The sequence below is a fragment of the Cryptomeria japonica genome, chromosome 2 (genome assembly GCF_030272615.1).
Source record: "Cryptomeria japonica chromosome 2, Sugi_1.0, whole genome shotgun sequence".
Classification (NCBI taxonomy): Eukaryota; Viridiplantae; Streptophyta; class Pinopsida; order Cupressales; family Cupressaceae; genus Cryptomeria; species Cryptomeria japonica.
Genome location: NC_081406.1, coordinates 395,869,870 through 395,884,970, shown reverse-complemented (window position 1 = coordinate 395,884,970; position 15,101 = coordinate 395,869,870). Strand labels below are relative to the sequence as shown.

Sequence of the window (15,101 nt, the reverse complement as noted above, 5' to 3'; positions counted from 1 at the left end):
ACAAATCAAAATCTTAAATGTCATTGTGTCATAAAGTTCAAAACTCACACTACATATTTCATATTAGATTATCATTACATATTGAAATTCAAAAATATTGATAGTTTAATGCTAATACACAAAAAAAATAAAAATCAGAAATCTATCATCTACTCTTCAACATTTTGATCATCCATATCAAGGTCCTCAACTATGATGCCATTAGGGCCATCAATACTCTCAAACTCAGGTTTTTCTAATGGTAGTAGGGGGTAATTCATTAAGGCCATATGGCTCAACCACTTCATTCACCATGGCTGCTAAATGATGGAAACAGCATTTTCATTTTGTTTTTTGACCTTTTCATGTGCCTTTGGTATGAGGAGATGCGTGGGAGATGGCCAGAAACCTGGTGGGAGACAAGGAGACGGCGGGAGACATGGAAGTGAAGTCTCCAAACAAAATGAAGACTCGGGAAGTGCGAAGTCTCTGAGACTTGCCTCACGGGGGTGGAGAAGCGTCTCTGGTTATAGCGAATAAAACTCTATTCCAATAGAACCAATACACTGAATAACAAAAGCTCTCATGTGAGCCACTCCTAATTAGAGAGAAACAAAGTTTCAATATATTATGTGTTTATCCAAAAAGTTCACACAATTCAGCATAAAGGAAAATTTACTTATTAAAATGCTCATGACAAATTTTATACACAAGGAAAACCATATTATAAAATAGAAAATAAAAGATTTTTTTGATTAATTGGGATTTTATTAGGTTAGGGTTAGGGTTAGGACGTACCTTAAAATAGTAAATATTTTTTTGGGGAATAAATTGGCAAACAAAAAATAAAAGAATTTTTCAATTGATTGGGAGTACATTGGGTTAGGGTTAGGGTTGGGGAAAAATTAAGATAGGCTTTTAAAAAAGGGAGAAATTGTTGAAGAAATGAGGGAAAAAAAACAAAAAAAAACATTTTTTGTCCAAAAACTCATTTTTTTGGAAAAACGTGAATTAATCATGATTTTTTCTAAGATACCGGATTCGTGGTTGTAGGGAAAGGTGTGAGGCCAGGTTTGAGCCCGATTCGGGTACAAGACAGGTCCGGCCCTAGGTTCACCACTAGTTTGGCCTCGCAAAAACAAGAAAAGGCTTTGTTTATTTTTTTAAGTTTACTCCTACAGGTTGTCTTCGTCCGCTCTCTTCCATCTCCATCTTCCTCCTCCCTCTTTCATGCAATCGACTTTTTAACTTCTATTTTTATTTTTATTTTATACTTTATGTTTTGTATCATTCAATTTGGTATTTTTTCAAATTGAATATGTTAAAATTTAATATTTACAGATATTTCAATTAAACTAATATTATAATTTATTTTATTATTTATTTTGTTTTATGTTTAACTTTATTAAATATTAAAACATATTAGTATATTACAATATATTGTAATATTATGGGGTGACCCATGTAGTTCAGCAGTTAAAACACTTGCTTGGTGAAACCACCACCAAGGTTCAAATCCCCGTTGCGCTACCATGCTCGCAGGCTTGGTACTTTCGTTGGGATGGCGGACTCGCGAATTTGAACAGCAAGTGTTCAGCACCTTAAAAAAGTGCCCACTACCGATCAAAATATATATATATTATAATATTATAATATATATGTATAATAATATATATAGTAATATTATTATATAGTAAGATATATAATAATACCCGCAAATCTGTATCCATACCCATACCCGAATTGGTAACTTAGATTTTTTGCAGATTGAATTGCGATTTTTTGGGAAAAAAATGTCAAAAATTTGTTTGACCAATAAATTGCAAAAAAATGCAAAATTGTCAACAAAAAATCAACGTGAAGGCCAAGCAGGGGACTAATAAGAATAAATCATGAAGTTTTAGATAGTTGTGCAACTATGTTATAGACAAGGAAGTCCCCTTACACTAATAATGATAGACTTCTTCCAAAAATAACATATCCTTGCTTCAACATCCAAATTTAAATCTTTAGCTTTTGTGTGACTCTATTTGCTTTATTGATTATTCACATAAAAGAATCATTAGGCTTTGCATGACTTTGTTTGCTAACAAAAAATATTTTGTTTTCCTAGAAAAGATTTAAGCTTTGTTGCCATCCTCTACTTGTACTATAAACTTATTCTTTGTTCACATTTATTGATTGGAAAGGCTGTGATTGATTGGCAAGGCTTTATTTAGCACAAGTTTGGTCAAAGGATTGAAATCTAAGAATATACAAATATGAACAATATATATAAGACAGTTTAAAGTTCCCTTGCTTCCACAAGAGTCACAAACTAGTCATGATGAAAGAACAAATGATCAAGCAAACAAAGGACCTTTACAGCATGCATTCAAGCAGCTAGTCAAAGGAATCAAAGAGTACAATTGTCTATATGCAAGAAATATTGATGAGAAAAAAAAATCAAACAAAGGACCTACCAAAAGTACTTAAATAATTCTTGGGTAAGGCATTCCAATTTTCATAAACAAAGAAAATTGTAACATCTGATTGACTATACTATAGGCTACACATCGCCCAATGACGTTGCCTATTTTACTTCCATTAAATCTAAAGAAATGAGAAAAGCGTTGAAGCTTTTAGAAAAATGGTATAATAGAGAGAGTTTTAGCCCTTGTACTAAACAAGGATGTTATCTTCAATTAAGATTGAAGGTGATACAAGTGATTAGATGCAAGAGCAATTGAAAAATCACTTCCAAGAACCTTTTTCTGAAACCTCACATGGATTATTATCTTGTCATGCAAGGATTAGAAGTCTTTTCCAAGATGGATTTGAGCAAGCAGCTATCACCCAATTCTCATAATGAATGGCAATCAAAGGAAAACAAATTTTCACACCAAGATGGCCTATTTTAGTGGTAAGTGATTCCATTTGATCTTGTAAATGCACATAGAATTTTCATGCAACTCGGGAATGAAATATCATATCCATTATGTTGGTTCCCAAAACCACAGATTGGAAATCTTAGAGCTTTGCCAAATCTCCTACTGATTTCTCAATAAGCCTTGGCCAACGAACAGGAATGGTCAAAGACCAAATTCCTCTGCACTTTAGGCTCCACTAGACCTAGGCGGGTGTACCTTAATCTCCAAAGCACAAAGAGACTTCTTTACAGTGAATTTGAACTTGTCAAATTAGCTATTTGCAAGAATGGCAAAATGTTTCTTGCAACTGTGCTTTATTGTGTGCTTTTTTCTTGCTTTAATTTGAAAACTTAAATGTAATTAATAGTGAATAAATGCTTATAAAAGAATGCTGTTGGAACCTTAAGTAATTATGAAAAAACAATACTGATAGGAATAAGAAGTATGTTTCCCTAATGAGGACCTTATGCACACCAAATTTACTCACAAAAAACTAACAATAGACCAGTCCCTTATCTGACAATTTATATGTTACTTAGTGGACGAATATTTGTAATCAACTTTGGAGACAACTTGAAAAACTCACAAATGTGCAAGACTATCAATGCAATGGTTTCATTATGTGTTGCAAGAATACCAAAAACAAATTTGTTTCCTACACAACAGCATGTGATGGTACACTGCATCAAATCTTAATTAGATTTATCCAAAGAACTTGATTCATCAACACCATGTAACATAAAATGATCTGAAGATAAAGACAGCAAATCTTATATATTAATTTTGGAATAAAAAGGTATACAAAAGCTACAGACTCACAAGTACCTCATGATATTCTTGCTTGCACCAAAATGACTTTTCATTTCTATAGACTTGCTTTTACATAACAATACTAGTCCCAACAAACAATCTAAAAGATAGGAGCTTCTAAATCGTGTCCCCTTGTATACAAAAATGACTCCCTATACATATGTGACTCAAAAGACACAAATGAAAGGACACACCCTTTCATTAGTACAAACTAAAAACTGACAAAAACCTAAATAATAACTCCCTAACTGCTATAACAACTAACAATATTACAAAACATATTACAATTGACACAAGTTAACTTTGACCATCCAGGACCAAGCCACATTTCTAAATACGCTGAAGGTAGGCCTCATCCTTGTAAGTGTTGGAGTTGAAGATGATATCCCGCACTGCCATCTCTATAATCACAAAGCTTTCCAACTGGTCCACTGTCTCTGCCATGTCCAAGGTGTCAGCCCGTGCAATACCCAGGGAAGCATTAAGTAATGATTGACATTCTGTAATCCACACATTCATGTCCTTAATCTGCCATGTTTCATCTATCACTTTTGGAATACCGTGCTGCACAATTTCCTGACAATCATCATATTCAACCTTCAAGGTTGCATCAAACTTCTCATGCTTTTTCATCAATCTCTGGATTTTTTCAATAATTGCATTGTCTGTCTGACTAGCCTTCTTATCCTGCAGGAGCATATGTAATTTGTCAGAGATTCTTTTATGTGAAATGCTATTATCCATATTCTTTTGGTAGATTGTCCAGAAGTCTTCAAGAACTCCATTTAACTTTTCTAATCTCTTTGACAGTAAGACACATGTTGTGTCTACCCTTATGTTCTGCATTTTCTCTTTCAACTTCTTGTTTTCTTTATGCAAATCCTCGCACTTCTTCTTCAATTTTGATTCATCTGTTATTTGAGGTATTGGCTGACCTCTACTTCTCAAAAGCTCTTCATACAATGACTTGTATTTCCCTGCTTCTTTTGCCAACATCTTCATTTGTGCCTTATTTAATTTGGAAGTATCAATTCCCATATCCACTGTGACCATGGGATCCACTTCACCAACCTTTAACTTCATCATGTGACCGAAGGCCTTGTCCACATCTATAATCTTTGGCCTCTTATTCGGAGGATAAAGGGCCCACAAAAGCATGGCCTCATCATCTGGATCATATCTTGATCCAATAAAAATATCATTTACGCCCTGAATGTCTAACTTGAAATCTTTCTTATCTGAATGCAATAGGCAGTCAAAAATAAAGGATGCACTAAGGTCCCAGCCTGGAAAAAGAATGATTCTTGCCTCTACAAGAAGCTGCCTTCCCCTTTGAGGGGTCATGCCTTCTAACTCTAAATTAATCTTCACCTTTAGCTTTCTGAGCATTTCTGCCTCATTCTTTGGTGTCACATCTGGCATTGCTTCTCTTAACCTCTTTCCTTTAAAATGATACAAGGACTTAAACTCCTTCAACCTAATAAATTCATCATCTGACACAAAAGATGTATGCTCTTCTAGCCTAGCATCCAAATCAGCATTCATCCTTGCAACAATTTGGTCTTGTGCTTCAAGTTCCTCTTCCTTTTCAAGCATTTTAAATCTTGAGATAGCCTCATTTTCACCTGATTCACTTTCAATTTCTTCTTCTTCCTCCATTTCCTGCAGTCTCTGTCTTTTTTCTTCCAATTTCTGATTCAAATCCTGAAAAATTCGCATGGCTTCTTCGGACTCGTTGTTTCTGAAGATATCCAAGGCTTCAATATGCTCATGAAAGTAATCACCAAGATTCTGCTTTTTTCTGCTTTGGTGTATATAGCCCTCCGGATCATAATTTTTCCTACTTGTGTGCTCATACAGATTATAATCTTCTATTAACCTTCTGTCAATAACTTCATAAGCCTTTGTTGATACGATGGTGAAATCACCAAAATGCAGAGTTCCAGGTAAGAAGACTTGCTTGTGGGCACCCCCAAAATGATGTGCATTAGAGACACTCATTTGTCTCACAATCTCCAAGTAAGCAATTCGATCTGGCGCAGGCTTTGGTAGCACATAGGGAGCACCTTCGAATCCAAAAACCCTAACATATGAGAAGTCTCAACATACATACCAATCACCCCAATTATGATTCACCCTTGTATCTCCATGCTCATGGGGTCTAAGAAATCTTTTAATTTCTTCTAAAAATGATCCATCACAAGAAACCCCAAAAGCTCTGTATAATGGTTGAACAAAAAACTCTTCAAATTTGACATAATGGGATCTCATGAACCGAGAATCCCACAGTGATACCCACAATTGTATTGGCTGCTCTTGCCCATCTTTACCATGAACATTTAATTTCAATTCTTCAGGCCACAACCCCCTGGGTCATCCGTAAAACAAGATAATATGCATCAATAATGAATAAAACTTAAAAGACTTATCAAGGTTATTCTGAAGATTTAAGAAACCCTCGTGCATTTTTTCCACAATGTAGGCAGCATAATCAAATTGTCTTGGCTCATACATTTGTGTATTTGCAGCAAGTACTAAAGGTCCTACTCGAGCCACATCTGGAACCTCAACTCCTCCCACTTGACCGCATGCCATGTATGTATATTGCAAATGCTGTCTAAAAATGTTGATGTCAAACGGGGGCCCGCCTTCATCTGTCAACTTCCCTTTCTCAACCTTATGTATGGCCAAATTCCACCGGTTGTATACAGTATCCATCTTTGTATATTCTTCTTCCAGCTTCTCAAAAGACAGAGGCACATCGGATTCGAAACCAAGACCAAAAACCTCATGAATGGTAGCTACTGAAAGACGGATGAATGCATCGCCATTTGGTAATTGGATACATCCTTTCGTGGAATTATAAGCCTAGCCAGGGTTTTCAACAATTGAATATTTACAAAGACGTTAGGGACCACTAGGTTCCCAATCCAGTCGTCCATGCGTTTGAGACTGGGGTCGGCTTGCCCCTTCGTGAGTAATGATATAAGAACAATTCGTGGCCTCTAACCCTAGTCCAGACATCACCAATTTCCTTAAAATCATCCTCTAGCTGGTCACGGATAGGCAAAACAGCCTTAGACCTTCGGGACTTGGCTCCTGGTGAGCTCATCTGGTCAATCATGTCCTGATTTAACTTCCGCTTCTGCGCACTTTCTCCACCTTTAGACTTCTTTGAGGCACTCTCAGAAACCTCAGTGACCTTCCTCTTGCCTTTGGAACTAGAAACCTCCATATTTGAATAATTCAGGCTTTCTGAAATTCAATTTTCTACAGTTTAGTTTTGCTTCAATCTCTTTGTTCGCTTCAATCTGTTATGCAAAGTCCTTATACAAACTTCCATATATAGATTTAATACATCAATAGCATTTACTCAATTGAAATCATGCTATGATTTGCCTCGTGCAAACACAGACCTATCTATTGCCTGCATTTAATAATGGCGGGTGATTCGTTATAAATCAAATTTTGCAACGGCTAGTCGGCACAACTCCTCCCAATGATTCAATCACTTAGCGCCACCCATATTTTTGATCGGCATTGGTCTCCCCGATCACTTCATCAGGCATCGGCATAGCTCATTTTCCCTCATTCTGATGGTTATAGCTTCCCTGATGGCTCCACCTTTTGACTAGGTTTTACTTTCACCTTTATGTCACATCGGCGTAGGTCATTCTGATGTACCCTCCTCCTATTCCTTCGTGGCATTCTGCCCGTCGGGTATCGGTACAGCTCCAAATATGTTCCTCCGATGGTTAGAAGTTATTCCAATGAGTCCTCCTTCGTAGTCCGCATCTCGTTTGTTACATCGGGTCACCTTATCGCGTATCAGAACAACTCATTTTATGTTTCTCCGATGACCTGATGACATCAACCGCATACTTGTGTATCTTTTTACTTCTCCGATCTATCGACATACGTTTCCCCGATGAGATCTCCTTGCTCGCACCCATCTTTGCTTTCTCATTAGGTATCGGTATAACGATAAATGTCTCCTCCCGATGAGTCAATGATATCCTGATGACTTTGACTTCGATCGATGTAACTTATCCCGATTAAGTCTCCTTCTCTGTGCCCGGCTTGTCTTCCTCATCGAGTATCTACATAACCTAAAACACCTCTCCCCGGTGGCTTAAGTTATCCCAATGACTCAGTATTCTCCTCGCTTTGGTATCGACTCATCGAGGTAGGTCAGGCCGATAAAACCGCCTTCGCCACCTAGTCCATCAGGTATCGGGGTAGCGTAAGATGACAATTTCCGATGACCCGATGACATCGCCAACAAGTGTTCTGCTCCATCTGACATCGGCATAAGTTCTGTCGATAACCTAATTGGATATCGGAGTAACTTTTTCCCCGTGCTTCCGATAGTGAACGCTATGCCAATGACTCCGCCTTATTGTTATGCTATTGGTGTAGCTCTTCCCAATGGATTACTAACTCGCCAAAGGATTACTAACTCGCCAAACTTCTTCCTGCCGATCACACCCTGAGAAAACGCCTTCGGGCTCATCGGTGTGAGTTTTGCCGATCGACACGCACCCTTTTCTCCTTAGGCAATCTTATCAGGGTGACTTACGTCGATAAACATAATTTTATATTTTATGAAGAGAAGGCTTTCTTTCACAAATGTAACTTTCCACAACAATGCTAATGGACTTCTAAGGCACTGAAAACATCTTTGAATGCACTCATGACCCTGCTTCTGTGATGAACCCTAAAATGTGCTCTTGCAATGCAAAAACTGTCAAGGTGAAGGTTATCAAAATGTCACCATACTTAATGCCATCCCTTAACATGCCCAGGTGATACTTGTTCATACAGATTCAGGTTACAATTGGATTTCTCTGACACAGCAACATATCTCCTGCACATGCAATCCAGCAGTAAATGCTCTTACGATGAAAATACACATAGAATGCATCCATTTAAATAGCATAGAAATATTTTGTAAAAATGTGTGCTAACACATTCATTAATAACTCTACTGTGTTTTTTTAATAACTCTACTGTTGTTTACTTGGACAGTATTCAGGTTTACATTAAACCTGAAGAGGAACGATCAGTGCATTTAATTGCTTTGTTTGACAAACTGGGAGAGTAAAACATATATGTAAATTTAAAGATTTGGTGCAAGATAATACACCTTGTCCATATGAGTACGAAAAAATAAGTTATTGGCAGAAGTTTAAAAGTTTATTTGACATTTAAGTAAAGACTGCAGCACTCATCCCTCTCTAATGAGAGAACAACTCCACTCAGCTAATCTGATTTCTACATGGTTGAGACTGAGTCTGATGCATCAAGTGTTGAGACTGAGTCTGATGCATCAAGTATGATTCTAAGAAACATACTTAAGATCACCCCATAGCATACATGTGGGAGAAGCCCAATTTGGGCCCAAATTAACCTCAACAAATTTTTTGAGGATCACATGATGCATCAGGTGTGTTTCTTGGAGCAATGGTTAACCAGAAGACTCAGACCATATCATATAATAGAAGACCAATGAAGTAAAGAACACAGGCAGCACCAATGATCAAGAGTTAGAAGCTATTGGACAAACACTGTCATTGGAAGCACTAAATGATGCATAAGCAGTTTTTACTTTATATAAATCAAAAAGCCTTTAATATTTACATACATGAGATAAGTTAAATGCTTGCTATGCAAGATGGTTAAACTATTTCCAGACTCACTTCAGTGATTCAGCATAAAGTAGATAAATATAAATTTAGTATAACATTTTTTACATTAATAAAGACTGCATTCCTAAATTGTCATTGTTGATTTTTAAGATAAGTAATAATATTCTTTTGGATCTCCAACGAGGATTGAATCTCACCTGTCTTCAATGACACTGATTTGTATGACTATAAGTATAAACGAGAAAAAATCAAGTTGAAATTGCCCATGCGTCAACAAGACAACTTCCAAATTGGATTAATTAGGCATTACATGGGTGACAAAGGTAGTAATGAAGAGACATCCTTTGAAGAAAGTATTGTTCATAAACATTGAACAAGAGATTCGTGCTTTCAAACCAAAGGAGTTTAGTGCAGGAGCAAGTAAATTTATCTAGTCTTACTTTTAGAATCTGCTTTTGTTAGGCAGATATAGAAAAAGATGGTAGTTCCATTTATCATCATGATATTTTGAAATCCATTTTTTTTAAAAGGAATCTAACTTCTTTATTCAAGAGGCTAACATTTAATTATCAGGGCAGATAAAGTGGTGTAGCTTGAGTTTTAACGAACCCGCTATTTCATATTATAGATGAAGTCCTCCTAAAATCTCGGTTGGGTATGTGTAATTACAATTTTGGTGATTTTTATTCTACATGGTATTGTTGACTGTGTTGAGACTCAATTTGAAAAACATTTATTATGGCTCTCTGCATTACCTTATTGCTTTTCGTTTTAATAAGCAATCTGAGATATCTTGAATAGGTATACTTGTTTTGGTTTCTGTCAAGCTCTCTGTTTGTGTTAACAGTGGTATGGTTTCTTGAACCCTGTGTATAAAAGCCCAAGCCTATGTCTTGCCCTGAGTATTTGCCTTTATCCCTACACTTTTGTTCTATTTGAATGTTGACTTATTATTGGCAGTTTATCCTTTTAGCTTAAGTAGTTTGTTCATGCTTTCTCAGGGGTCAGATACTGGCTATAGGGACATTGGCAAACGGGTTGGAATGGTAATGATGTTACTGCTCCACGGACCAATATGGTTGATGTCAGCAGACCAACCAAGAGTTATGACGTGGCACAAGCCAACCAGACATGTACCAATGAAAATGAGCCAATTAAGTGATTTATACTTGTCAAAATTGATGTGGGGGGGGGCAAGTTATATATATGTCAGCATCAAAATTTCCATGGTGACATTGAGCATTCCTATTGGTCACAGTTAATCAGATGAGTTGGTTGCTTGCCACTTTGTCAACCTGCCATCAATCTGAGAATTAGTTGGAGGAAACAGTTGACCAAGTTAGGCGATTAACATGTTCTTGTAAAGTACTTAAAGATGTTTGAAGGGGTGTGGCATATTCCAATTGGCCATATGTCAATTGGTAGACTATGCTCACTACAATTTAGGTCCTTCACTGATATGCCAATATCATTCTGAAGGCTGTCAATTTGGACTGTGTATATTGCTCGGCATTTAATGGATTTAAGTAATGACTATAGTCCTTATAGTTAATGTCATTTGATTTATTTTTCATAAAGCCAATCATTTCTTTGAAAGGATAAATGTGAAACTAGACCATTAATCTCAAAGAATTATGAACTTGGGCATCAGATCTGCTAGTGCTTGGCGACAGAAGGACTTGGCTTTAAAATGAATGAAAACGATGTTTGGCATGTTCTAATTGTAACAGTACATTAACCAAGTATAAAGCAAACATTTTGTTCAAGCCATTTTACCAAGTATAAAAAGCAAACATTTTGTTCAAGCCAGTCATTTCTTTGAAAGGATAAATGTGAAACTAGGCTGTTAATCTCAAAGAATTATGAACATGGGCATCAGATCTGCTAATGCTTGGTGAACTAAAGACTTTGCTGTAAAATGAATGAAAATGATGTTTGACATGTTCTAATTGGTAGCAGTACATCAACCAAGTATAAAGCAAACATTTTGTTAAAGCCTCCCAGCCTCCCGACCTGCAACTATTGATTGAAAGGTAAGGATTATCTAAGCCACCAATTTAGAGCCATGTTTAAAAGCTTTAAGCCAACAAAACCACCTCCCAATTTTCGAGCAAAGAACAACAAAACAACGATTTTGTTGAGGGAAAATTCAATTGCAAGTTGAGTCGAGAAAGTGAAAGCATTATAAATCTTAGTTGGTAGAGAGATTTGTGAAAGCAGCCAAAGGCACTATGGTGACTTGTGGATTTATTGTAGGGGTTGGGATTTTGGCATTGTGTTCTTGATTGAAAAAAACATAGCTAAGGAGTAACTGAATATCAGATAGTACCCCTGCTGATTGTGGACCCCAAGGGAAAGGATTTGATTGAGAATGTGCTACTTTGTAGCAATTAATTGGCACCTGAAAAGCAAGGAGATCATATATCTGCGACACCATGTGTGCACATCGGACAAAGACTTTTTCCTCCATTCTAGAAAATATCTAACTTGAGGAACATTTGGCAGTACAAGAAGCATGGGTGTTTCACAATTAGGCCCACAGGCATTAAATGTGTCCTAGGAAGCTAGATTGAATTTATTATCCAGACTAAGATGATTTGAATGCCCAATTGCAAAAGTGCAAAAAGGAACCTGTTAAGGAAAGGTTGTTGCAACAAATTTAAAAAAAGAAACAGTGTACCTGAAAGAAAAGAAGTGATGCCTTGTGCAGAAGGTTTAAATGTAGCTTTTCTTGATTTAATAAAGGAACAGTGTACCTGAAAGAAAAGAAAAGAAGTGATGCCTCGTTAAGACAAATATCAGATACTTATCAGAATTAGGGCAGAATCAATAAGCTATAAATATAGCTTTTCTTTATCAAATTATGGCTAGATCTTTCTCTATTAAAATCGGTTGTGTGCATCCTTTGGTCTCATATGTTCTTATATGTCAATCTTTAGAAGTTTGATTTTTTTGTCTCACATCTGTAAAATCTGGAGAAGGTGCTTGCATACAAAAATCCCCCCCATGATCTGAACGTCTCCATGGTTAGCTGAGAATTTCAGGAGATAGGTAAACATCTCTAGGCTCCGTTTTCTAATTTATTGTTGTCTTTGATTAGTTGACTAACGTGGAGGTTGTAAATATTATTGAGTCTTTAAAGATTCTTTCATTATAGCATATGAGGTCTCCTTAATTGGCTATGGATAGTTAAAGTAGATTCGGTTATGTGAAGTTTCTAATATTTTGTGAAGTGCATTTAGATAGAATTGTAGTTAAGGCAGCCGGGCCAACAAACCATCACTCAACTTAGTTATATAATGGGAATCTAAAATGCATTTCTGGTTCTCTATTTTATGTTGATTTACATATTGCTAATGGGCTAAGACTGCACGTGTGAGAACTTTCAACAGTGATCCTTCCATATTTGAAATATATCATTTCTCCTTTGTACGATTAGTTACTTAGTCTCCTACTGGTCTACATAATCCAATAATATTACTCTCTGCAATATATTTTAGGAGCTTTCACATATCAGTCATCATTAGACAGTTATGCATTTATGGGTTTTCAAAGATCATATGTTCTGTATAACTCTATGAACGAAATCACTTTTGGGGATATGAGTCTTGTTTGCATCTTTAGTCGCATATATAACCTTATAACAATCTGCTTCGTTAAGAGATCTTTGCATCTTCAGGACCACTAAATATTATTTAGCGACAATTCTTTGGGATATCTTTATACACAGGTTGTGTGTAAGCTGTGTGACCTAGTTTGCTTTTCATTTTTCCTAAACTGTCCTCTAATGAATTTCGGGAGTACCCTGCTTGAATGTACAGAGCCAAAAGTGTAGAAGAATTGACCACTTTTGTTAATTGGCCCAAAATTGCCCATAGTCTAATCATAAGTCTTCCATTACTGATCTAAAGCTACCTAAGTCCAGAGGTTTAGGTCTTAAGAGCATTCTTTAAGATTGTGAAACCCAATTTATATCGCCAACAAGTTGTTCATGCATTATTATGTGCCTCCACCTCGTCAATGATTCAGAGCAAAGACCCTTTGGATTCTATTGCTTTTCCATGCAGACTAGTGTAGTCGTAGTTCAAAGGCCTGGTCTTTTCCTTGAATGAAAATTTCAGAATCTTTATCCGTAGCTCAGAAATTGCTAAAAAGGAGGGTTTGCCCATGACCATCTTGGTATTTAAAGCATGTGAAACCATACCAACCCACAGACGAAGTGCACAAGTTTAAGAATTTTGCGCATTCCATGCCAATGAGTCTGCAAAATAAAGAAAATTTCGAGTAATCAAAATTGCAAAACTAGACTTGTGAAGATGCTTCATGGAGGACTAGCTATGTAGTGCAGGGCTTTATTTAGACAGAGAACCATGAGGGAGTAATTTTAGTTGCAGAGGTTATTGTTCTTATGGGTACGTAACAGATGGGTCACCTTTTCTATTATCTTTGAACAAAACGTAGCAAAGCAGAGGACCCTAAAAAGAGGGTATGTAACAGATGGGTCACCTTTTCTGTTATCTTTGAACAAAATGTAACAAAGCAGAGGACCCTAAAAAGAGAAATAAATTATGAAAACTAAAAAGAAAAAAACGTTGGTCTTGGATAACAAGCCGGAAGACAAGGAAGTAGATCCGCTGAAAGAGACACATCGTAATCAGAAATGCAGTCGGATCCGGATTACCCTTGAAAAGGCTTAAAAATTTCAGAAATAGAAATAAGTTGTTTTAATCGAATCAGCGGCTTCATCTTAGTGCCGAGCCCTTGCACTTGAGGAATGCAAGAGTAAAGTAAAATATATGACTGCATGTATCACAAATACTTATATAATTTATAAGCCCTTTCAAAACGTTCACCCTTACACCATATCAGGGACCTTGTCCGAGTTTGCCGCCGGATAGATGTTTTTTCCTTCTTTTTTAATTAATTTTAAAAACCACTAAAAACCCTAACTGTTATCTTCGCAGACCCTCAAATCTCTCTCATGGGCAAAAATCCCTAATTGCAAATATACTTCTTCTAGGGTTTCTCCGCTTTTTTAATTCCACCCATATTTCTCTGAGCAGCGCTGCGTAGCCCCCACTGCGCAAAAGATTCTTCACGGCGACATCAAGACTAATTCTACAGTAAATGCCTATGTATAAACCGAGTACCAAATTTGATTCGAGCGGTGTTTTGTAACGGAGGTTCGCTTCTGTTCGTATTTTGAAATTATAAAACGTCGATACAAACCATCGGACAAAAAACTCTATATTCTTTAGTTCTCCTTTCGACTACAGAAATTTATAAGGATAAAAAGGAAAAGTTAGTTTGCTTACCACATTAGCAGGTAAAATAGCGATGGTGGCCGATGTGATGTATCAACATTACGCTCCTTATTACCTTACAAAAACTGATTTAAACCAAAGCGTACGTAGCTAGTCTCATCTCCTTTTACAACTCATGCTTCCCTCCACTCTCACTAATTTAATCTACTGTTATTACTGAACTTTAACCAAACTATATATAAAAAGATGAGTTTTACATTTGCATGAAAAATATATATATATTTTTAAGTTTATATTAAATCTATTTATATTTTTATAAATTTTTAATAATAAAAAAATATTATTAAGTTGTGTTTAATTATATATTTTATGGTAAAATTTGTATAGCCTCTATTTTTTCTTTGATTTGGTTGTCTTTAATAATACTAGCATACTTATATAGAAAAAATAATTTAAAAAACATTCATAGATATCATTATTAAGACAATTAT

General features: G+C 36.2%; 1 protein-coding gene across 10 annotated transcripts in view; it reads right to left on the bottom strand.

The window, feature by feature from the left end:
- Window positions 1-14,798, bottom strand: part of LOC131064461 (transcription factor GTE12) — a 108,795-nt gene extending 93,997 nt beyond the window's left edge. For 3 of the 10 annotated variants that reach the window (XM_057998617.2, XM_057998616.2, XM_057998619.2), the window contains exon 1: window positions 12,027-14,577. The gene's annotated coding sequence lies outside the window, so the exon portion shown is untranslated. Of the gene's footprint in view, window positions 1-12,026; window positions 14,584-14,661 lie in introns of those variants that run through there. The other 7 variants (XM_057998612.2, XM_057998613.2, XM_057998611.2 and 4 more) reach the window with 4 other exon arrangements.
- Between the last annotated feature and the right edge of the window lie 303 nt (window positions 14,799-15,101).